The sequence below is a fragment of the Pristiophorus japonicus genome, chromosome 16 (genome assembly GCF_044704955.1).
Source record: "Pristiophorus japonicus isolate sPriJap1 chromosome 16, sPriJap1.hap1, whole genome shotgun sequence".
Lineage (NCBI taxonomy): Eukaryota > Metazoa > Chordata > Chondrichthyes > Pristiophoridae > Pristiophorus > Pristiophorus japonicus.
This window is the reverse complement of record NC_091992.1, coordinates 11,881,686-11,907,455: the sequence shown is the minus strand read 5'-3', so window position 1 is coordinate 11,907,455 and position 25,770 is coordinate 11,881,686. Positions and strand designations below refer to the sequence as shown.

Sequence of the window (25,770 nt, the reverse complement as noted above, 5' to 3'; positions counted from 1 at the left end):
CCACATTTATATCTTTGCTTTAAAGACCTGGATCACTGAAGAAATGAAATAAGTCACAATAAGCTTTGATTAACCTTTTAATTACACTTTAATTTGCCTGCACTTTCAAAGTCATTGTACATCAAGCGCTTTGAAACATATAACATTCTGACGGGGATTGGACAGGCTAGATGCAGGAAGAATGTTCCCGATGTTGGGGAAGTCCAGAACCAGGGGTCACAGTCTAAGGATAAGGGGTAAGCCATTTAGAACCGAGATGAGGAGAAACTTCTTCACTCAGAGAGTGGTGAACCTGTGGAATTCTCTACCACAGAAAGTTGTTGAGGCCAATTCACTAAATATATTCAAAAGGGAGTTAGATATGACCCTTACAGCTAAAGGGATCAGGGGGTATGGAGAGAAGGCAGGGGTGGGGTACTGAGGTTGCATGATCAGCCATGATCATATTGAATGGCGGTGCAGGCTAGAAGGGCCGAATGGCCTACTCCTGCACCTATTTTCTATGTTTGAAATGTTTCTGAGAGATGTGGGAAGATGCAAATCTGTTTTAAATGTTTTTTGTTTAAAATAATTTTAAATACTGAACAAATAAATGCTTAAAAAACAAACAATTATTGAAGTAGGAAGAGTGGATGAGCTCACTGAAGGAATGGGAGGGGTGAACGGTTGCGATTGTTAGACAGTCAGATTAACGACCGAATCCAAACTGTTTCTGCTGCCTTCAGTCGGGCTGGCTTTCCCGAAAGATATCAACAGTACTGATTGTTCAAACAAAATACCTATTTCTTCTTTCCTTTTCCAATGGGTTGTACCTTTTTAAAAGGGGATTCCTGAGAGTGAGATTCATTCTTCAATGTGTCAGCCTGTTGGATAAGAAGACTTACATTTATATAGCACCTTTCAACACTCAGGGCGTCCCTTTACAGCCAGTGAATTATTTTTGGAGTGTAGTCACTGTTGTAATGTAGGAAACGCGGCAGCCAATTTGCCTACTCCAGCTCTCGTTTCTTATTTCTTATGTTCTTATGTTTCTTATATTTCTTGTGTCCTAGCTCGCAATCACCCATCACCCCCTGTGCTCGCTGACTGACATTGGCTCCCGGTTAAACAACGCCTCGATTTCAAAATTCTCATCCTTGTTTACAAATCACTCCATGGCCTTGCCCCTCCCGATCTCTGTAATCTTTTTCAGCCTCACAAGATGTCTGCGCTCCTCTAATTCTGGCCTCTTGAACATCCCTCATTATAACTGCCCAACCATCGTTGGCCGTGCCTACAGCTGCCTGGGCCCTAAGCTCTGGAACTCCCTCCCTAAACCTCTCCGCCTCCACCTCTCTTTCCTCCTTTAAGCCGCTCCTTAAAACCTACCTCTTTAACCAAGCTTTTGGTCATCTGCCTTAATTTCTTCTTTTGTGGCTCGGTGTCAAATTTATCTGTTTTGTCTTGTAACACTGTTGTGAAGCACCTTGGGATGTTTCACTCCATTAAAGGCGCTATATAAATAAAAGTTATTGTTGTACTCCATTCGAGCTGCTTCCCATTTTGATTACCTCTTCCCATCCTGGACCACACAGGCATAGGATATAAGAGCAGGGAAGTTGTGCTAGAACTGCATACAACACTAGTTAGGCCACAGCTGGAGTACTGCGTGCAGTTCTGATCACCACATTACAGGAACGATGTGATTGCACTGGAGAGGGTGCAGAGGAGATTTACGAGGATGTTGCCAGAACTGGAAAACTTTAGCTATGAGGAAAGATTGGATAGGCTGGGGTTGTTTTCCTTGGAACAAAGGAGGCCGAGGGAAGATTTAATTGAGGTGTATAAAATTATGAGGGGCCTAAACAGAGTGGATAGGAAGGACCCATTTCCCTTAGCAGAGAGGTCAACAACCAGGGGGCATAGATTTAAAGTATTTGGCAGAAGGTCCCGTATTGGACTCATCAGTCACCCGAGAACTCATTTTTAGTGTGGAAGCAAGTCATCCTCGACTCCGGGGGAGACTGCCCAGGAAGAGGACACTGCAGAACATGAAATGCCGGCATGAACCAGTTGGGCCGAATGGCTTGCTTCCAGTGTGTAAATCCAGTGTGTGTAAGATGGTTTTGCTCAGCCCCCCTGCCGGTGATGTTGCCTGTTGGGAGTAGCTCAGGCCTGTTTGCACATGTCCCATCCGCCCGATGAGCAGCTGTTCTCTCAGCATTTCCACAACTTCACTTCAAGGCTTTCTTTAAAAAAAAATATATATATATTTTCCATTTGGCTCCTTTAATGTGTTTTCTTTCCAATTTGCACCCTGAGAGGCGGCTAAAGGTTTAACCTCTCCTCACTCCTCTCTATTGGATTTAGTCACACCGTCTCGCTGTCAGCTGTGTCTGTAAAGTTTCATCGAGTCTCATCGCCAAGCGCAGGCAGCGGAAGGAGCCTGTCCCACCCTCCCTTTCCTCCAACGACTGTCTGTCCCACCTGTGACAGGGACTGTGGCTCTCGTATTGGACTGTTCAGCCACCCAAGGACTCATTTTTAGAGTGGAAGCAAGTCTTCCTCGATTCCGAGGGACTGCCGATGATGATGAAAGTTTAACACGGGGATTTTGGTTTTGGGGACAGGGAGGGGGGGTCAGCTGACACACTAATTAATGAGTTTGTACCAGGACTGTCCTTCGAACATAAGAAATAGGAGCAGGGGTAGGCCATACGGCCCCTCGAGCCTGCTCCGCCATTCAATACGATCGTGGCTGATCCGATCATGGACTCGGGTCCACTTCCCCGCCCGCTCCCCATAACCCCTCATCCTCTTATCGGTTAAGAAACTGTCTATCTCTGTCTTGAACAGAAAATGCTGGAAATCTCAGCGGGTCGGGCAGCATCTGTGGAGAGAGAGAAACAGAGTTAACGTTTCGGGTCAATGACCCTTCATCAGAACTGGCGAATGTTCGAAATGAACAGATTCTTGAGATTTCCAGCATTTTCTGTTTTTATTTCAGATTCCAGCATCTGCAGTATTTTGCTTCTGGCCTTTGTGAAGCTGTTTCAATTGAAGGTGGTAAGAAGGGATAACTGAAAATAACGGCACTGGGTAGGCCTCAATGTGGCTCCCTTTCAGAGCTGGAAATTCTATTCTAATTGAGTATATGTACCCACTTCCTTTTCCCTTCCACACTCAGCTGCCCCTCCTTGCTCCCATGTCAGCTGTCTCATCTCCTTTCAAAATAGCTATCATCACCCCTCTTTCCCCCCCCGCCCTCCCTCGACCTCTCTGACCACCATCCTGTCTCTAACCTCCAATTCCTCAAATTGGGGTATGGTGGCATAGTGGTTATGTCACTGGACTAGTAATCCAGAGGCCGGGATCGATGCTCGTTCAAATCCCACTGCGGCTGCTGGGGAATTTAAATTCAGGTAATTCAATAAATCTTAGCTTTTTAAAAAAAGCTAGTATCAGTAATGGTGACCGTGAATCTACAGGATTGTCGTAAAAACCCATCTGGTTCACTAATGTCCTTCAGGGAAGGAAATCTGCCGCCCTTACCGGGTCTGGCCCATATGTGACTCCAGACCCACAGCGATGTGATTGACTCTTAAACTGCCCTCTGAAATGGCCCAGGGAGCCACTCAGCTCTTCTTTCAAGCCACAAAGAAGTACACAACAATGTACGGACTGGAGCGGTTCAAGAAGGCGGCAGTTCGCGATGTTTCCCACATTACAACAGTGACTACACTCCAAAAGTACTTCATTGGCTGTAAAGCGCTTTGAGACGTCCGGTGGCCGTGATGGGCGCTATATAAATGCAAGTCTTTTTTTTTATGGGCAACAAATACCGGCCTTACCAGCGACTCCCACATCCCGGGAACGAATAATTTTTAAAAAAAGAACGGGTCGTTATCTCCCAGCTCCGTGCTCATCCGTCCCTAAACTCCCCTTCGGCCTGGCTTCCCGCCCTGCTCGCAGGGTCCAGAGTCCCGAATGACCTCCTTTGTTTGACTGCCTTATATCTGCCCCCGCTTCCCCCACCGCTTGTCCTCTTCAACCTCTCTGTTGCTTTTGATATAGTCAACCGTACTGCCCTCCTCCATCGCCTCTCCTCTGTTGTCCAGTTCTGTGGGACGGCCCTTGCTTGGCCCTTCCGCTCCGACCCACAGCCAGCGCACCTTCAGGCTCGGGGAAGCTTCTTTGTCAAATAGTTGCACAGTGCGGTTGGGGTCCCGCCACCTGAGGTGCAGTTCTGGCTGTGACTGCTTGCAATGTGGCTGTTCTAATACTCCTGTTTTGGAAGGACACCGAGATATCATCTCGAGCTCTGTGCAATGCGATAAGCAGACGTGTATCAAGAAAGAGGGAAAAATAGCTTCAGCCGGAGCTGAAAGCAAGGAGGAAGATAGTGAACCTAGGATAATGATGTCCTGGAGGCATCTGCTCTCATTGGATGGTTTTTACACACTGCCTGTGCCACCTGTCCCTCCCATTGGATGGTTTTTACACACTGCCTGTGCCACCTGTCCCTCCCATTGGATGGTTTTACACACTGCCTGTGCCACCTGTCCCTCCCATTGGATGGTTTTTACACACTGCCTGTGCCACCTGTCCCTCCCATTGGATGGTTTTACACACTGCCTGTGCCACCTGTCCCTCCCATTGGATGGTTTTACACACTGCCTGTGCCACCTGTCCCTCCCATTGGATGGTTTTACACACTGCCTGTGCCACCAGTTCCCAATGCCCACATCGATCCACCACCACCAATCCCCGAGCACAACTTGCCAGATTCACTGATGATAATGTATGGAAGGCAAGCGGGGGATGTATCTTCCAGTCATTTTGGTCTCCTGGAATTCTCTCTCTCATTCCCAGTCCCCGCTCTCTCCTCTATCGCCCTCCTCTCTGTCGCTCTCGCTCCCAGTCCCACGTTCTCCTCTCTCTCGCTCGCTCTCTCGCTCTCTCGTCCCCAGTCACACACTCCCCTCTCTGGCTCCCAGTCTCCCGCTCGCGCTCGCTCTCGCTCTCGCACTCCTGCTCTCCTCTCTCTCCCGCGCTCTCTCTCTCTCTCGCGCTCTTTCTCTCTCTCTCTCTCTCTCTCTCTCTCTCTCTCTCTCTCTCTCGCGCGCTCGCTCTCTCGCGCTCTCTCTCTCTCTCTCTCTCTCTCTCTCTCGCTCTCTCGCGCTCTCTCGCGCTCTCTCTCTCTCTCGCGCTCTCTCCAACTCCTTTCCAATTCTCCTTTCTGAGGTGATTGCTGTCAGGCTCCCGGTGGAAGTGTGCAGAAGAGTTGGGCCACACTTAAATCACGTTATTGGCTCTCTGGGGGAGCCGTGGTGACTGACGGGATGCCTTATACCTGCGCGATAGAATTTCAGTTTTTTGGGGGGAAACAGTGTCGTGTCAACCTCAACACAAGTCCATCCAGCATCAGGAACTGCAGAGTTACTGCAGGAGAAATCTGTTAATCTTTCTCTGTCGCTCTTTATTGCCTGTTTTGGGATACATCGTTTGATTAAAAACACTTTTTATGATTCCTGTCTTCTGTCTTTCCGCTGTGGATAGAATAAATCTTTTCAAAGCTTCTCGGAATCAGTTCCTACAGAATCAAATAGTAAAACCCGCTGTGATGATCCCATCAATCCATACATCAGGGAAAGATAAACCGCGCACTAAGCCCCTTGGCCTGTGGTGTATCTGCTCAGCGAATGTTGTCATCTCGAGGGCCGGTGTTCGAACAGGCCTCAGAATGCTGAACCCAGATTGTTTGATTCACTTCTTCTCCACTGGTTGCTTCACTTGTCAGCCTTGCTTCCCCTTGTGTTGGGGTTGGGCCAGCCAGACCAAGCCAGGGCCCAGCTTCCACCCTCAGATGGTGCTGGATTCCCCGGTGGCCTCCTCCAGCCCTGCAGTGCCCCTCCCCCACCCCGGCCGAGATTTCTGCGCTCCTCCAATTCTAGCCCCTCACCCACCCCGATGTTGATCTCTCCCGCCATTGGCGGCCGTTCCTTCAGCTGCACCGAAGCAGGGCTGAAGACACTGGGCGATGCACAAGAGGCCAAAATTGGAGGACCGCAGAGATCTCGGAGGGTTGTAGGGCCGGAGGAGGTTACAGAGGTAAGAAAGATTTGCATTTATATTGTGCCTTTTATGACCACTGGTCGTCTTAAAAAACGCTTCACAACCAATGAAGTACTTTTGGAGTGTAGTCACTGTTGTAATGTGGGAAACGCGGCAGCCAACTTGCGCACAGCAAGCTCCCACAAACAGCAATGTGATAATGACCCAGATAATCTGTTTTTTGTTATGTTGATTGAGGGATAAATATTGGCCCCAGGACACCGGGGATAACTCCCCTGCTCTTCTTTGAAATAATGCCGTGGGATCTTTTACGTCCGCCTGAGAGGGCAGACGGGGCCTCGGTTTAACGTCTCATCCGAAAGAAGGCACCTCCGACAGTGCAGCACTCCCTCAGCACTGCACTGGGAGTGTCGGCCTAGATTTATGTGCTCAGGTCCCTGGAGTGGGAACTTTGAACCCACAACCTTCGGACTCAGAGGCGAGGGTGCGGCCCACTGAGCCACTGGCTGACACTGAAGCTGGGGAGGGGTGAGGGCCCGGATGAGAATTTTAAAACGGTGGCCAATGTAGGGCAGGAAGATTGGCCTCTCGGTTGAAGCCGAGCCAGAGCCCAGCACCTGTCGGAAAAGCCGAGAGATGCTGGAGGGGAAGAGGGAAAACAGGAAGCTCCCCCTGATTGCGCCGTTTCAGAAGAATGGAGATGTCCAATTAATTAGGAGCGGCGGTGTGTCTGTGCTGAAGATGGATAGAGCCAAGGGAGCGATCTGGGAGTTGAGTGAGCTGTGCCTTGCCAGCTCTGATGTGTACGCTCAGTACAGATGCTCTCGCTCAGCTCCGTTTCGAAGGGCACCTTTTCAACCGTGTCATAGGATTAGGTTTACATTTATCCGAGAGGGATTGTCAGTTATTGAGTAACGTACTGAAGAGGCCTGTTCAATTCACGGCCTGTGAGGAGGGATTTAGGCACATGCCCGAGATTTGGAGCACTATACACACAGAGAGGGTAACTTGGCAAATAACGCGAGTGTCCAGTCAAACGCCACTCCTATTGTTGACTAAATATTTGGGTTGCTTTTGGCCAACAACAGGAGTCCCTTTGATCGGGGGGGGGGGGGGGGCATGTCCAGTCCACGGGTCCAGCTGACCCCTTTTGCTTCAACTGAGAGGCCAATCTTCGTGCTTAATCCCCAAACTCCATTCCCTCGCCACCCGATTCAGCCCCCTCCCTTGGCCACTGTCTGAAGTTGAACCCAGACCATGAGCTGAGTTTCCGACTCCATATCCGCTTCCATCACCGCCAATTTCCACCTCTGTCAGCCGTGGCTCAGTGGGCAGCACCCTCGTCTCTGGGTCAGAAGGTTGTGGGTTCAAGTCCCACTCCAGAGACTTGAGCGCAAATCTAGGCTGACACTCCCAGTGGAGTGCTGAGGGAGTGCCGCACTGTCGGAGGTGCCGTCTTTCAGATGGGATGTTAAACCGAGGCGCCGTCTGCTCTCTCGTAAAAGATCCCACGGCACTATTTCGAAGAAGAGCAGGTGTCCTGGGGCCAATATTTACCCCTCAATCAACATAACAAAAGCGGTTGATCTGGTCATTATCACATTCCTGTTTGTGGGAGCTTGCTGTGCGCAAATTGGTTGCCGCGTTTCCCACATTACAACAATGACTACACTCCAAAAGTACTTCATTGGCTGTGAGGTGTTTTCAAACGTCCAGTGGTCGTGAAAGGCGCTATATAAATGTAAGTCTTTCTGTCTCGAACATCGCCTGTCCCGCCCTGCCTGAGCACACCTGCTGCTGAAACCTTCATCCATGCTTTTTGTTGTATCTGGCCTCGACTAATCCAATGCTCTCCTGGCTGGTCTCCCATCTTCCACCCTCTGTAAACTTAAGCTCGTGCAAAATTCGGGGTGCGCAAGAGGCCAGAATTGGAGGAGCGCAGAGATCTCTGGGGAGGTGGGTGGATTATAAAGCATTGTGTGTGAGGTTTTGTATGGTTCAATGCTCACAGTGACTTGGCTTGTGGTTGGTTATCTTCACTGAATCATCATCACAGGCAGTCCCTCGGAATCGAGGAAGACTTGCTTCTACTCTAAAAGTGAGTTCTCGGGTGGCTGAACTGTCACAGATGGGACAGTTAGTGGTTGAAGGAAAGGGGTGGGTGGGACTGGTTTGCCGCACGCTCCTTCCGCTGCCTGCGCTTGCTTTCTGCATGCTCTCGGCGACGAGACTCGAGATGCTCAGCGCCCTCCCAGATGCTCTTCCTCTACTTAGGGCGGCCTGGGGCCAGGAACTCCCAGGTGTCGGTGAGGTTGTTGCACTTTATCAAGGAGGCTTGGAGAGTGTCCTTGAAATGTTTCCTCTGCCCACCTGGAGCTCACTTGCCGTGTAGGAGTTCAGAGCAGAGCCCTTATTTAGGGAGTCCCGTGTCGGGCATGCGGATGATGTGGCCCGTCCAATGGAGCTGGTCGAGTGTGGTCAGTGCTTCGATGCTGGGGATGTTGGCCTGAGCGAGAACACTTGACGGTGCGTCTGTACTCCCAGTGGATTTGCAGGATTTTGCGGAGGCAGCGCTGTTGGTACCTCTCCAGCGCTTTGAGGTGTCTACTGTGTATGGTCCACATCTCTGAGCCATACAGGAGGGTGGGTATCACTACTGGCCTGTAGACCATAAGCTTGGTGCCAGATTTGAGGTCCTGGTCTTCATAAAACATTCTTCCTCAGGCGACCGAAGGCTGCGCTGGCACACTGGAGGCGGTGTTGGACCTCATCGTCGATGTCTGCCCTTGCTGATAGTAGGCTCCCAAGGTATGGAAAGTGGTTCACGTTGTCCAAGGCCGCGCCATAGATTTTGATGACTGTGGAACAGTGCTCTGTGGCGGGATCAGGTGGAATGTCTTGCGGATGTTTAGTGTAAGACCCATGCTTTCGTACGCCTCGCTGAAGGTGTTGATGTTGGCTTGGAGTTCGGCCTCTGAGTGTGCGCAGACGCAAGCATCATCCGCTTACTGTAGTTCGATGACAGAGGATGGGACGACCTTGGATCTAGCCTGGAGGCGGCGAAGGTTGAACAGGTTCCCATTGGTTCTATAGTTTAGTTCCACTCCAGTGGGGAGCTTGTTGAGTGTGAGGTGGAGCATGGCAGCGAGGAAGATCGAGAAGAGTGTTGGTGTGATGACGCAGCCCTGCTTGACCCCGGTCCAGACGTGGATTGGGTCTGTGGTGGATCCGTTGGTCAGGATCACGGCCTGCATGTCATCGTGGAGCAGGCGGAGGATGGTGACAAAACCTTTGGGGGCAGCCGAAACAGAGGAGGACGCCCCAGAGTCCCTCGCGGTTAACAGTGTCAAAGGCCTTTGTGAGGTCAAAGAAGGCCATGTACAAGGGTTGGTGCTGTTCCCTGCATTTCTCTTGTCGTCGTCGCGCAGTGAAGATCAGGTCTGTTGTACCCATTAGTGGACAGAATCCGCACTGTGACTCTGAGAGGGGCTCTTCAGCCACAGGGAGAAGACGGTTAAGGAGGAATCTTGCGATGACTTTCCCAGTGGCCGACAGCAGGGAGATTCCTCTGTAGTTACCACAGTCGGACTTGTCCCCTGTTTTGAAGATGGTCACGACTACGGCATCTCGGTGATCTCCCGGCATGCTCTTCTCCTTCCAGATAAGAGAGATAAGATCATGCATTCGCTGAATATTCCATACCTCACATAGCAGTCAGATCTCTGTTACAACGTATTACAAAGTGTTTACAGCACAGGATCAGGCCATTCGGCCCAACTGGTCCGTGCCGGTGTTTCTGATCCACACGGGCCTCCTCCCACACCTCTTCTTCTCACCCCATCAAAATATCCTTCCATTCCTTCCTCCCTCATGTGTTTATCGAGCTTCCCCTTAAATGCATCGATACTATTCACCTCAACCATTCCCTGTGGCAGCGAGTTCCACATTCTCACCACTCTCTGGGGTAAAGAAGTTTCTCCTGAATTCCCTACTGGATTTATCAGTGACTATCTGTTACTTATGGCCCCTAGTTCTGGTCTCGCCTACAAGTGGGAACATCTTCTCTATGTCTACATAATCTTAACGACCTCTATCAGGTCACCCTCCGCATTCTGTTATCTATAGAGAAGAGTCCCAGCCCGTTCAATCTTTCCTGATAGGTATAATCTCTCAGTTCTGGTATCATTCCAGGAAATCTCTTCTGTACCTTCACCATTTTATTTAATGGAGACCAGAACTCCTCAAGTTGTTGCTTTCTCCTTTGCCGGCTCCCTTGTCCTTGATCTCCTGCAGTAGGTGACTGACCTCGGGGCAAGGCTGTACAAGCACAAGCAGCCCCCTACATCCTAACCAACATCCATTCCTTCTGTCTGTGAGTCTGAACATTGAGGGATGGATTCTCTGCCCTGATCCCATTTGAAGTTGGGCGGTGTAATGTATGCACCAGTGAGTAGGCTCACAGGTTTGTACAGCTGTTGAGTTGTGAGCGGCTTAGCCAGTCGCGTGATATTCACAAGACTCAATAAAACCCCAGCCAGTTGGGTCCTGGTCATCCACGATGCGGTGTGCAGTTGAGAGCCTAGTGGATGAACTGTTTATGTGTATAGCCAGGTGGATGCAGAAGAGGATGTTTCCACAGGTGGGGGAGACTAGAACTAGAGGGCACGATCTTAGAATAATTGGCCGCCCATTTAAAACAGAGATGAGGAGAAATTTCTTCTCTGAGAGTTGTAGATCTGTGAAATTCGCTGCCTTGGAGAGCTGTGGAAGCTGGGACATTGAATAAATTTAAGACAGAAATAGACAGTTTCTTAAATGATAAGGTGATAAGGGGTTATGGGGAGCAGGCAGGGAAGTGGAGCTGAGTCCATGATCAGATCTGCTATGATCTTATTGAATGGCGGAGCAGGCTCGAGGGTCCGTATGGCCTACTCCTGCTCCTATTTCTTATGTTATTATACACATTACCATAGAAGTTTACAGCACGGAAGGAGGCCATTCGGCCCATCATGTCTGTGCCGGCCAACAAGAGCTTTTCAGCCTAATCCCACTTTCCAGCTCTGGGTCCGTAACCCTGCAGGTTATGGCACTTCAAGTGCATATCTAAGTACTTTTTAAATGTGGTGAGGGTTTCTGCCTCTACCACGCTTTCAGGCAGTGAGTTCCAGACCCCCACCGCCCTCTGGGTGAAGAAATTTCCCCTCAAATCCCCTCTAAATCTTCTACCAATTACTTTAAATTCACGCCCTTTGGTTGTTGACCCCTCTGCTGAAGGAAATAGGCCCTTTCTATCTAGTCCCCTCATAATTTTATACACCTCAGTGAGGTCCCCCTCAGCCTCCTCTGTTCCAAGAAAAACAAACCCAGCCTATCCAATCTTTCCTCATAGCTAAGATTCTCCACTCCCGGCAACATCCTCGTAAATCTCCTCTGTACCCTCTCCAGTGCAATCACATCTTTCCTGTAATGCGGTGACCAGAACTGCACGCAGTACTCCAGCTGTGGCCTAACTAGTGTTTTATACAGTGTAGTGTGATTATTAAAACTTTTTGTTAATAAACCAACTAGTTCTTAATAGTAATATGTTGCTATGAATTCTTAAGAACATTAGTAAGAACATAAGAAATAGGAGCAGGAGTAGGCCCTATGGCCCCTCGAGCCTGCTCCGCCATTCAATAAAATCAAGGCTGATCATCAACCTCAACAAACTTTCCTGCCCGATCTCCATATCCCTCGATTCCCCTAGACGCCAAAAAATCTGCCTACCTCAATCTTGAATATATTCAGAGATTCAGCATGCACAGCCCTTCGGGGTAGAGAATTCTAAAGATTCACCACCCTCTGAGTGAAGAAATTCCTCCTCATCTCTGTCCTAAATGGCCGCCCCCTTATCTTGAGACTATGACCCCTGGTTCTAGACATTCCAGCCAGGGGGAAACAGCCTCTCAGCATCTAGCCGAAGCAAAGAACCCGCGAAGTGGGTTAGAGGCGGAGAATGATGCAAGACTTGGCCGTTGAGGCCTCTCGTCGCTTGCATGCTCGCCTACCATATGCAATTGGGGGCGGGGGCAGGTGCAGCGTGCTGGGTCCTGAACAGATTTCCCTCCCGTCCGCCCACGTTCCCACCACGCCCCGGGTGGCCGTGGGGAAGATGGCGGCACGCCCCAGGAAATGGCAGCGACCCACCCTCTCGGAGGGGAGCGCCTTTTCTCTCCGGTAGTCTTGGCCTCCTTGTGTAGGCCTCCAGCTCCTCTGCTCCACCCATCCCCGGGATACTGCAGCACGGCAGGGGGATTTCCCTCGGTGCCTCTGACGGGCTCCTTCTCGGCGGCTGTGAATCCCGTCGGGAATTTGCCAAACGCACAGGGGGACCCAGGGAAATGGTTGGGGGCCCCCCCGAGTCGAGAGTGGGGCAGCAGACGCATCCATCTACTACTCTGCCCCTTGCAAGAAAACCTCAACGGGTCATTTGGTTTTTGGGTCAGTAGTGGCTCAGTGGGCAGCACACTCGCCTCTTGAGTCAGAAGGTTGTGGTTTCAAGTCCCACTCCAGGGTCTTGAGCACATAAATCTAGGCTGACACTCCCAGTGCAGTGCTGAGGGAGTGCTGCACTGTCGAAGGTGCCGTCTTTCGGATGAGACGTTAAACCGACGCCCCGTCTGCTCTCTCGGGTGGATGTAAAAGATCCCATGGCACTATTTCGAAGAAAAGCAGGGGAGTTATCCCCAGTGTCCTGGCCAATATTTTTACTCCCTCAACCAACTTCACTAAAACAGATAACTGCTCATGCTGTTTGTGGGAGCTTGCTGTGCGCAAAGTGGCTGCCGTGTTTCCAGAATGGCAACAGCGACTACACTTCAAAAAGTACTTTGTTGGCTGTAACGCTCTGTGGGGAGTCCTGAGGTTGTGAAAGGCGCTATATAAATGCAATACTTTCATCGCCTTCGGGTGACAGCTGAAACCTGTCCCATCCTGGCACCCGTGCGTTTCCTGAGAGGCGTCAACGGGCGGCAGTCCGCGACTGGACGCCTGAGCGAGACCAGGAGTGGTGTTGTCCCAGGTCCGATCCTGCAAATGTGAGCCAGACAAAGAGGGAAAAAAGGCTGGAAGGTGAGTGGGTGGGTTGGGGCGGTGGGGGGACAGTGGGTGGGTTGGGATGAGGGGGAAGATGGGTGGGTGGGTTTGGGTGGGGGTGAGAGGGTGGGTTTGGGTGAGGGGGCGGGTTGGTTGGGGTGGGGGTGAGAGGGTGGGTTGGGGTGAGGGGGCGGGTTGGTGGATTGGGTTGGGGTGAGGGGGTGGGTTAGGGTGAGGGGGGCGGGTGGGTGGGTTGGGGTGGGGGTGAGAGGTTGGGGTGGGAGTGAGAGGGTGGGTTGGGGTGAGGGGGCAGGTGGATTGGGTTGGGGTGGGGGTGAGAGGTTGGGTTGGGGTGAGGGGGAAGATAGGTGGATTGGGTTGGGGTGGGGGTGAGAGGGTGGGTTCGGGTGAGGGGGCAGGTGGATTGGGTTGGGGTTGGGGGTGAGAGGTTGTGTTGGGGGTGAGGGGGTGGGTGGGTTGGGGTGGCGGGGGTTGGAGGGGAGAAGTGGGCCACTGTGTACGAGCGCTGACTCGCGCTGAGGTGTGAGTGATGACTGAAAGCACCAACATTGCACAAAGTGCCCAACCAGCGGGTAGCTCCGAGATGCCCCTGTCTGCCGTCTCCTGGACCCCGGCCGAACTTCCAAAGCAAGAGGGGTTCCTCGATGGCGCAGGTCAGCTCCCCATTCACAGGCTTGACTGGGTCCAATTGATGGGAGTTTTATTGAGGTCAGGCAATTATTGCTGGGAAACATACAGTCATTAAAACACTTAGTCACATCTTTCATCAGCAGAGACATGATGGCTTTGTGAGGCGGTGGGCTGGAAACAATGGCGTTTATGTGAGGGGTGGGTGGGGGGAAGCTTGTGAGAAGTGTTAACCCTTTAATGCGCACTGCCTGCTCACGGAATCTACAGGAGCTGGTAAGAAAGGCCAGCTCCCTTGTACACGGTCATCGAAAGAGATGTGGAGGTACTGAGCAGTGCAATAGAGTGACACCCGGCTACAAATCCAACCCCGATTGACCGGATGAAAGTCTTCTGTCTTGTGCTGGGTATGTGAGTCCAGTAATAAATGAATGTGGGTAGCCTCAGCACAGTTTCTAATGGGTGCACTGTCCAAAACCGCCCCCCAGCTCTGCACTAATTACATAGAATTACATGGAATTTACAGCTCAGAATCAGACCATTCGGCCCAACTGGTCTATGTCATCATCATAGGGGGTCCCTCGAACGAGGATGACTGGCTTCCACAAAAGTTTGCAGATGTTTCAATGAAGGACCCGATGTTCCAGGTCCTGAACTCCAATTGAACGGTTGAAGATGCCTGTGCGTGGATTTTTTTAACGTGGGGTGGCCGTTGCACACCAGCCACCACACGGGCTTGACAGAGCTAGGCCATTATCCAGTGGCAAGGGTTAACCAGGACAACTGGAGACCTGCTCTGCTGCACGGACCTAGTGCGCTCACATATCGCAGTGTGGGCTGGCCCCTGGGCCCTCGTCCTCTGGGCCCCGTACCCTCATTCACCGCTCTTTCGCCCACAATGTTCCAGGGCCTGGTGCTCCAGCTCTACTTATAACCACTTAGATGAATAACAGGTTCTTCAAGTACCTATAAATAAGTTTTCAATTAAACACACCTCACATACTGCATTTTTAGTAGATGGTTGAAATCTACCAAAATTCAAGTAAAGGGGAGTCAAGTCTCAATCATACATTTAATGTATGGGAGTCTAATGCGTCACAGATTTCCTCAGATGTCTATTTCTTTGTTAGCAGCAGATAGGACAGTGGGACCTTCCACAAACCTCTCATGCCAGCCTATATTTTATGTTCCCTCTAATTCTTACCTGGCAGTTTCATGGGCAGACATGTCAGAGACCTGTACATGTACTTATCTCGCTTCTCCTTAAATGTAGCTCTGCTATTCGCCTCAAAACCCTCCCTGTGGCAGCGAGTTCCACATTCTCACCACTCTGGGCAAAGAAATTTCTCCTGAACTTCTTATTGGATTTATTCGTGACTATCATATATTTATATTTCCTAGCTTTGGGGTCTCCCCCACTGTTTTCTCTGCGTCGACCATATATGACCCCGTCAACATTTCAAAGACCTTCATCGGGTCACACCTCAATCTTCCCTTTTCAAGAGAGCAGAACCCCAGCCAGTTTAGTCTTTCCTGAAAGTTATACTTTCCTAGTTCTGCCATTATCCTTGTATATCATTTTTTTTTAACCTTGTCCAGTGCCTCTATATCCTTGTTGTAATCAGGAGACCAGAACTGTGCACATTACTCCGAGTGGTCTCACCAAGGTTCAGTCTCATTCAGATAAACGAAGAGGATCAGGATAGCTGGGGTGGGAGGTGGACAATGTCTCACTGGTGCAGTAAAGTGGGGTTGAAGCTTTATTCTGCAACGAATCATCCTGTACCTAACCCGGGAGTGCTGGCCACCATCAGTGGCTCAGTGCTGACATACCACGAGATCCTGCAAATCCACTGGGAGGACAGACGCACCAACATCAGTGTCCTCAACCAGGCCAACATTCCCAGCATCAAAGCACAGACCACACTCGACCAGTTCCGCTGGGCGGGCCACATAGTCCGCATGCCTGACACAAGACTCCCAAGACAAGCGCTCTACTCGGAACTACACGGCAAGCGAGCCCCAAGTGGGCAGAGGAAACGTTTCAAGGACACCCTCAAAGCCTCCCTGATAAAATGCAACATCCCCACCGACACCTGGGAGTCCCTGGTCAAAAACCGCCCTAAGTGGAGGAAGAGCATCCGGGAGGGCGCTGAGCACCTCAAGTCTCGTCGCCGAGAGCATGCAGAAAGCAGCGGAAGGAGCGTGCGGCAAACCAGACTCCCCACCCACCCTTTCCTTCAACCACTGTCTGTCCCACCTGTGACAGAGACTGTAATTCCCATTTTGGACGGTTCACTCACCTGAGAACTCACTTTTAGAGTGGAGGCAAGTCGTCCCTCGATTCCGAGGGACTGTCTATGATGATGATGATGATGATGATGATGCCTTAACCTTGATGAGTGCAACATTCCTCAAGTATTTTTGGTTAAATAAATGAAAAATGAATAAAGCCTCTGATTGAATGCTGAACAAGGAAGTGGTGAGAGCTTCGAGGGTGATCGCTGGGAAAATAAGTTGGAGCAACAGTGTCTCATTCTTTGATGGGCTTGCCTTTGTGTTCAGCTCCCCCGGTTTAAATTTACAGAGTTGCACCAGTGTTGACGGAGCGTCTGAAAAGGAGACGCGAATTATCTTTTCTGGCAGCAGGAATAGTTTTCAAACGCGCCCACCCCCAGCTCACAGAGCTGGTGGAGGAGAAGTTGCTGAACTTCCTGACACTTGATCCACGGCAAGATCTGGCAGGGCAGTTTCTGTAATCCTCTGCGATCCTGAGAAGTCTTATCCTGCAAAGAGCAGCATTGTAGGTTTGTCCTGGTTGGGGCACATGATGTGAAACGTATCCATCGCAATCTCGTGTTTAACGTTGTCTCCCGCCTCTCTTTCCAACACTAGGCTGACGCTCCCAGGTGCAGTGCTGAGGGAGTGCCGCGCCATCGGGTGTGCTGTTTTTTCAGATGAGACGATAAACCGAGGCCCCGTCTGGCCCTCTCGGGTGGACGTAAAAGATCCCGCGGCACTATTTCTGAGAAGAGCAGGGGGAGTTATCCCCGGTGTCCTGGGGCCAATATTTATCCCTCAATCAACATAACAAAAAAATACAGACTATCTGATCATGATCACGTTGCTGTTTGTGGGAGCTTGTTGTACGCAAATTGGCTGCCGCGTTTCCCACATTACAACACAGAATCATAGAAATTTACAGCACGGGAGGAGGGCATTTTGGCCCATCGTGTCCACGCCAGATGACAAAGAGCTACCCAGTCTAATCCCATTTCCCAGCTCTGGGTCCGTAGCCCTGCAGGTCACGGCACTTCAAGTGCACATCCAAGCACTCTTTAAATATGGTTTCTGCCTTTACCACCCTTTCAGGCAGTGAGTTCCAGACCCCCAGCACCCTCTGCCTGACGACATTTCCCCTCAAATCTCCTCTAAACCTCCTACCAATTACTTTAAATCTATGCCCCTGGTTGTTGACCCCTCTGCTAAGGGAAATAGGTCCGTCCTATCCACTCTATCTAGGCCCCTCATAATTTTATACAGCTCAGTAAGGTCTGCCCTCAGCCTCCTGATCCAAATAAAACAACCCCAGCCTATCCAATCTTTCCTCATAGCTAACATTCTCCAGTCCTGGCAACATCCTCGCAAATCTCCTCTGCACCCTCTCTTGTGCAATCACATCTTTCCTGTAATGCGTTGACCAGAACTGCACGCAGTACTCCAGCTGTGGCCTAACAGTGACTGCTCTTCAAAAAGTACTTAATTGGGACGTCCTGAGGTTGTGAAAGGCGCTATATAAATTCAAGTCCTTTTTGTCCTTCACCAAAAACTCAGAGGAGTGCCCCCTACTGCTCGCCTGTGAAATTTTTGCTTCTCCTTCATGTCCTCCTCTTGTCCTCTCTGGAGATGATTTTCCATCTTCAGATGTAAAACAGTTCTAATCCAGTTTGCTCTGCTTTAAGACCCGCCTGAATCCCAAAATCTAATAATCGCGCTCGATTTTCCGGGTCTAACCTTAATTCACATAATTATTCGCCAGTCCAGGTGCAGGCTCAGGTGGCCCAAGGCGGTCACACCACTGATAGGAGAGGTGAAATTGTGTGCAAGGCGCATTTAAAGGAATGGCGACAATTAAAGGGGTGTGTTGAGGTGGGGGCGGGGGTTGAAAATTTACAAAGTTTCTGGGGAGCTTTAAGAGGCATCTCGAGCCATCTTTGCCCAGGCTGAAGGGGCGTTGGATTGAGAAATGACAGGCCAGGATGGGAGGTGCAGGAATGAGTTAGCGGGCGAGTGACGGGGCAGCCCAGTACTTGTAGTCGAGGTGGAGCTGCATGAGGTGCTTGCGTGGAAGCTTTTCCTCCGTGTCAGTGCACAGTGTCCTCCTGGGGGTCAGCACCCTCGCGGGGGGGGGGGGAGGGGAGCACTGTTCCGAGTCAGCACCAAGGTTCCCTGTAAACTGCGGTTTGTTCCACGCGGCCTGTTGCCTTTGATGCGTGGTTTCCCCCTTTAAATTTCTGCGCATGTGGGGTATTCACAACGTAAAAGCCGGTGAACAGCCTACGCAGGACCTGTGAGGTTACACAGTGTCAGCTGTGGGCTCAGTGGGCAGCACTCTCGCCTCTGAGGCAGAAGGTCGTGGGTTCAAGTCTCACTCCAGAGACTTGAGCACAAAAATCTAGGCTGGCACTCCCAGTGCGGTGCTGAGGGAGTGCTGCACTGTCGGAGGTGCCGTCTTTCGGATGAGACGTTAAACCGAGGCCCCCTCTGCCTTCCCAGGTGGTCGTAAAAGATCCCATGGCCACTATTTCGAAGAAGAGCAGGGGAGCTATCCCCAGTGTTCTGGGGCCAATATTTATCCCTCAACCAACATAACAAAAACAGATTATCCGGTCATTATCACATTGCTGTTTGTGGGAGCTTGCTGTGCGCAAATTGGCTGCCGCGTTTCCCACATTACAACAGTGACTACACTCCAAAAAGTACTTCATTGGCTGTAAAGCACTTTGAGACGTCCGGTGGTCGTGAAAGGCGCTATAGAAACGCAAATCTTTCTTATACTGTGCGGTCACCTGCATCTTAGCGGGAAATATTGGTCAGCACCGTCCCGGGGGATGTCAGTGCCATGGCTGCCCTACAGGACAAAAGAAAAAGGAATGGCCTCTCTGATACCGATTGCTATTTGTGCCGCAGTAGCTCAGCTGTGTGAGGTGGAGGTGCAGCCGTTGTGTAAACACATTTCACAGCAGCCCTCTGGAACGGGTAGTGAGAGGAGACGTTTACTTTGAGACCAGTGACAGCTAGTTTAATGAAAGATTTCTTTATCAATCCTTCTCTTTGTTTCTGACTGCAATTCCCGAGATACTGGCTTTCATTCTCAGTGTCTCCGTCTGTCTGTATCTCTCCCTCTCTCTCACTGCTTGTCACTCTGACTCTCCCCATCTCCGTTTCTCGCTTGATCATGTTTGCCTCTCTGCCCGATTGTCCCATGCATCATTCCCCTCCCCCTGCACGCTCTTTTCATAGAAACATAGAAAATAGGTGCAGGAGTAGGCCATTCAGCCCTTCAAGCCTGCACCACCATTCAATATGATCATGGCTGATCATACAACTTCAGTACCCCATTCCTGCTTTCTCTCCATACCCCTTGATCCCTTTAGCCGTAAGGGCCACATCTAGCTCTCTTTTGAATATATCTAACGAACTGGCCTCAACAACTTTCTGTGATAGAGAATCCCACAGGTTCACAATTCTCTGACTGAAGAAGTTTCTCCTCATCTCGGTCCTAAATGGCTTATCCCTTATCCTTAGACTGTGACCCATGGTTCTGGACTTCCCCAACATCGGGAACATTCTTCATGCATCTAACCTGTCCAATCCCGTCAGAATTTTATATGTTTCTATGAGATACCCTCTCATTCTTCTAAACTCCAGTGAATATAAGCCTAGTCGATCCAGTCTTTCTTCATATGTCAGTCCTGCCATACCGGGAATCAGTCTGGTGAACCTTCGCTGCACTCCCTCAATAGCAAGAATGTCCTTCCTCAGATTAGGAGACCAAAACTGTACACAATATTCAAGGTGTGGCCTCACCAAGGCCCTGTACAACTGCAGTAAGACCTCCCTGCTCCTATACTCAAATCCTCTCGCTATGAAGGCCAGCATGCCATTTGCCTTCTTCACCGCCTGCATGCCAACTTTCAATGACTAATGTACCATGACACTCAGGTCTCATTGCACCTCCCCTTTTCCTAATCTGCCATCATTCAGATAATATTCTGCCTTCGTGTTTTTGCCCCCAAAATGGATAACCTCACATTTATCCACATCATACTGCATCTGTACCTGAGGGTCCTGGTGCATGAAACACAAAAGGTTAGTATGCAGTACAGCAAGTGATCAGGAAGGCCAATGGAATCTTGGCCTTTATTGCAAAGGGGATGGAGTATAAAAGCAGGGAAGTCTTGTTACAATTATACAGGGTAATGGTGAGGCCACACCTGGAATACTGTGTACAGTTTTGGTTTCCATATTTACGAAAGGATATACTTGCTTTGGAGGCAGTTCAGACAAGGTTCACTAGGTTGATTCCAGGGATGAGGGGGTTGACTTATGAGGAAAGGTTGAGTAGGTTGGACCGCTACTCATTGGAATTCAGAAGAATGAGAGGTGATCTTATCGAAACGTGTAAGATTATGAGGGGGCTTGAAAAGGTGGATGCAGAGAGGATGTTTCCACTGATGGGGGAAGACTAGAACTAGAGGGCATGATCTTAGAATAAGGGGCCGTTCATTTAAAACAGAGATGAGGAGGAATTTCTTCTCTGAGGGTTGCAAGTCTATGGAATTCGCTGCCTCAGAGAGCTGTGGAAGCTGGGACATTGAATAAATTTAAAACAGAGATAGACAGTTTCTTAACAAATAAGGGGTTATGGGGAGCGGGCAGGGAAGTGGAGCTGAGTCCAAGATCGGATCAGCCAAGATCGTATTAAATGGCAGAGCAGTGTCGCGGGGCCGTATGTCCTATTCCTGCTCTTATTTCTTCTGTTCTTATTAACTCAACATCCGGCCTCCAGGATGAGATTCCGGGATTCCTCTGGAGTGGAGTTTTGGAAACAAGACTTGCATTTTTCGTAAGCCTGTGTCCCGTCAAATTACTCTGGGGTTGGGGTGGGAGGTAGGCTATCGAGTCAGTTCAAGAATACGGCCCCCTTAATCCGCCCTGGTTTCTGACCGCACGCCATCTCAGACAAGCCTGGCACGACGCAGGGAGCCGGCGAGGTGCGAGGGTGATGCAGACACAGACAGACACGGTTGGGCTGCAGGTGTGTGCTTGGGATTAGGCACTTGGCAATCTATTGTTGCCAAGGTCAGTCAACAGTGAGATGCAGCATTTTGAGATAAAGCAGGATCCAGGTTGCAAATCCATTGAAGTGAGTAGAAATTGAGTTGTTATTTCGCAGTAAGGCTCACAGAACGAATTGGATTTTTTTTTGTTGCTTTAAGATATATCCAGTGTTGGTTTAAATAAGAGAGCAGTAACTGAACAATAGCTGGGAAGGGTGCTGACTCATGCTGTGGCCCAGTTTCATGGGTGCCCGCTGCCCTCTAGTGTCTCACCCAAATGGCCATTCTTCAAGTGTGGGTATAGACCCTTGGTCCTGTCCATGCCCCCACCTTCATACCAGAGGCACTGAGGCCAGTTGTAGCTCCCCTACTACCCCCTCCCCGGCAAGTTGAGATCCACTATCTCAATCCAGAACGGGGATCAAACTTGGGAGCACCTTGGCCATACTTGGTTGCACCCTTGACGTTGTGCTTCACTGTTGAGTGTCAGCTGTGGCTCAGTGGATAGCACTCTCGCCTCTGAGTCAGAAGGTTGTGGGTTCAAGTCCCACTCCAGGGACTTGAGCACAAAAATCTAGGCTGACATTCCCAGTGCAGTGCTGAGGGAGTGCTGCACTGTCGGAGGTGCCAACTTTCGGATGAGGTGTTTAACTGAGGCCCCGTCTGCTCTCTCAGGTGGATGTAAAAGATCCCACAGCACTATTTTGAAGAGGAGAAGGGGGAGTTATCTCCGGTGTCCTGGCCAATATTTATCCCTCAACCAACATCACAAAAACAGATGATCTGGTCATTATCACATTGCTGTGTGTGGGAGCTTGCTGTGCGCAAATTGGTTGCCGGGTTTCCCACAGTACAACAGTGACCACACTCCAAAAGTACTTCATTGGCTGTAAAGAGCTTTCGGATGTTCGGTGATCGTGAAAGCGCTGTATACACGCAAGTCTGTCTTTCTTTCATTCATTAGCAACCGAGCCATCGGGGCAAATTGCATTCAATTTCCATTGGTTCGATTGGGATTGGATTGGGAAGGCCACATGGCATTAACTGGCCAATTGGAGGTTGAGTTGAAGCAGTGCGATAACTCCCAGCTGGCACTGGGAGAGTTCCCGGCCGTGCAGAGATTTCCCAGCAGTCTTTTCAGCAGTCACAGCAGCCCCCCCCCCACCGGTTGATCATTGGTTTGGCTCCCAGGGACTGGCAGTGAAATTCTTATCTCATTTACCAATTCAGGCAGCAGGGCCCCATTTGACTGAGGCAAAACTAGAGACCATCAATATAAGAAAGTCACCAAGAAATCAAATAGGGAGTTCATGAGGAAATTCTTTATCCAAAGAGTGGTGAGAATGTGGAACTCGCTACCACAGGGAGTGGTTGAGGCAAACTGTATCGATGCTTTTAATGGGTGGTTAGATTAGCATATGAGGGAGAAGGGAATAGAGGGTTATGCTGATCGAGTTAGATGAGGAAAGATGGGAGGAGGCTCGAGTGGAGCATAAACACCGGCATGGACTGGTTGGACCAATGGTCTGTTTCTGTGCTGTCTGTAATTACACACATGCATTGTTTTGCCTGTGAAGGGACCATTTAAGTCATTTACTATGAGTTAATCTTACAGATCTCGCGTTCCTTCCCCTCCTCCCTCAGCCTGGTTTGATTTGCCTCTCTTTGAATGCGGTGTTTTTGCCAGTGGCATTGTTTGGAGGTACTAGTCTGTGCCAGTTGTGAAAGGATGCTTGAGCTGGGTGTAACCCGTGTACAGACAGACGAGCACAATCTCCGGTCCCCCGGGGAAGAGTTGTTGCCCAGCTAGTCAAGAATAGCGGGACCGAGAGCCTACAGAGAACGTCGCATGCGGGCCGATACAGGTCTGTAGTAATACCCAGCCTCCTGTATGGCTCAGCGACCTGGACCATGTACAGTAGACACCTCAAGTCGCTGGAGAAATACCACCAACGATGTCTCCGCAAGATCCTACAAATCCCCCCGGAGGACAGACACATCAACGTTAGTGTCCTCGTCCAGGCCAACATCCCTAGCATCGAAGCACTGACCACACTTGATCAGCTTCGCTGGGCAGGCCACATAGTTTGCATGCCAGACACGAGACTCACAAAGCAAGCACTCAACTCGGAACTCCTTCACAGCAAACGAGCCAAAGATGGGCCGAGGAAACGTTACAAGGACACCCTCAAAGCCTCCCTGATAAAGTGCAACATCCCCACCGGCACCTGGGAGTCCCTGGCCAAAGACCGCCCTAAGTGGAAGAAGTGCATCCGGGAGGGTGCTGAGCACCTCGAGTCTCGTCGCCGAGAGCATGCAGAAACCAAGCGCAGGCAGCGGAAGGAGTGTGCGGCAAACCAGACTCCCCACCCACCCTTTCCCTCAACGACTATCTGTCCCACCTGTGACAGGGACTGTGGTTCTCATTATTGGACTGTTCAGCCACCTAAGGACTCATTTTTAGAGTGGAAGCAAGCCTTCCTCGATTGCGAGGGACTGCCTATTATGATGATGACACTTTTAATGGCGCTGAACCATACCTGCTGACATTACAGTGCGAGCAGGAGCTAATGGAGGCACAGCTTCCCATGCTACTTAGCGAGGGTGCAACTGCTTTCTGACATTGAGCGAGTGACACAGCATGTTCACTCATCGAGGGGCAGTGGGTAAAACCTGCCTTTGTTAGCATGAAACGAGGCAGTGGGAGATGGATGGGTAAGGAACATAATCATCGTAAAGGTGCCAGGCACAGGCTGCCTGTGCTCTTAAGCCACACCCTTATTTAAAGGCTCCAGTGTCCCCGTTAATGGAGTTTCGCCTTGGTCGCTAATCTACAGCCCTTTGAGAAATGTGCTCGCAATTTGACTACCAAGTTTAGAAACTTCCGTTCTTTAAATGTAAGGATTTTGGTTGATGAATTCTTGCTCATCATCAAGTTGGGTGACATCAGTGCTGTAGAATGGTGGACTTAGTCCGCCCTTTGCCAGTTCATGGAGCTGTGTGGGTTGGAAACAGCAGACAATTCCCACACCGCTAATACAAGATAGTTATTAATAAATCGGGAAATGAGGAGAAAGCTTTTCACTCGGAGAGAATGTGGAACTCGCGACGACAGGGAGTGGTTGAGGCAAACAACTGAGATGCTTTCAGAAGGAAACAAGAGGAATACATGAGAGAAAAGGGAATAGAAAGTTCTGCTAGAAGACTGAGATCAGGTTGTTGGACTGGGAGACTTGTGGAGTACCAACACTGGCACAGACTAGTGGGCCCAATGGCCTCTTTCTGTGCTGTACACCCTGTCACTTCCTTCTGCGGTGTCCCAGGCTGATCTGACTTTAAGACGGACGCAGACACAGAGCCACCCAGGTCACCAGAGCACCACAGCTTTGTTACGGAGCCGGCTATAAAAGAAAGAACTTGCATTTATATAGCGCCTTTCACGACCAGCAGACATCTCAAAGCGCTTTACAGCCAATGAAGTACTTTTGGAGTGCAGTCACTGTCGTAATGTAGGAAACGTGGCAGCCAATTTGCGCACAGCAAGCTCCCACAAACAGCAATGTGATAATGACCAAGATAATCTGTTTTTGTAATGTTGCTTGAGGGCCAGGACACCGGGGAATAACTCAAACACAAAAGCAAAACATTGTGGATGCTAGCTTCTGGAATAAAAACAGAAAATGCTGGAAATCTCAGTGGGTCAGGCAGCTTCTGTGGAGAGAGAAGCAGAGTTAACGTTTCAGGCCGACAACCCTTTGTCAGAACTGGCGCATGTTCAGAAAGAACAGATTCTGAAGGAGCACTGAAAGGGGGAGGGGAGGAAAGAACATAAGGGAAGGTCGGTGATAAGGTGGAAGGCAGGAGAGATTAGAGAGGATGGTGGGCCATATTGAGATGGTAATGGCAGAAGTTAGAAAAACATTGGTCAATAGAGTGTGAATGGCGGAATAATGGCCAGCTGCCAGTAGAGACAAGGGGGGGAAAAAACAGGCTCTGGGGGGAGTGGGGGGGGGGGTGGGGACGAGGTGGGAGGGAGGCGGGGGAGCCAAAGATTGGCAGCGGTTACACCCTGAAATTGTTGAACTTGATGTTCAGTCTAGAAGACTGTAAAACGCCTAAACGAAAGATGAAGTGCTGTTCCTCGAGCATGCGTTGAGCTTCATTGGAACAGTGTAGGAGGCTGAGGACGGAGAGGTCAGAGTGGGAATGGAGCGGGGAATTAAAGTGACAGGTGACCGGAAGCTCAGGGTCACACTTCTGGACTGAACGGAGGTGCTCAGCAAAGCGGTCACCCAATCTACGCTTGGTCTCCCCAATGTAGAGGAGACCACATTGTGAGCAGCGAATACAGTATAGTAAATTGAAAGAAGTACAAGTAAATCGCTGTTTCACCTGGAAGGAGTGTTTGGGGCCCTGGACAGTGGGAAGGGAGGAGGTAAAAGGGCAGGTGTTGTATCCCCTGCGCTTGCACGGGAAGGTGCCGTGGGAAGGGGAGGGGGTGACTGCGGGATGGACCAGGGTGTCGCGGAGGGAACGGTCTCTTCGGAACGCTGAGAGGGGAGGGGAAGATGTGATTGGTGGTGGGATCACGCTGGGAGGTGGCGGAAATGAAGGAGGATGATCGGTTGAACGTGAAGGCTGGTGGGGTGGA

The 25,770-nt window shown here is 50.3% G+C and overlaps 1 protein-coding gene across 1 annotated transcript in view; it reads left to right on the top strand.

Annotated features, from left to right (window-relative positions):
* Nucleotides 1-25,770, top strand: part of msi2b (musashi RNA-binding protein 2b) — a 621,264-nt gene that overhangs the window by 285,013 nt on the left and 310,481 nt on the right. The gene's annotated exons all lie outside the window — the stretch shown is intronic.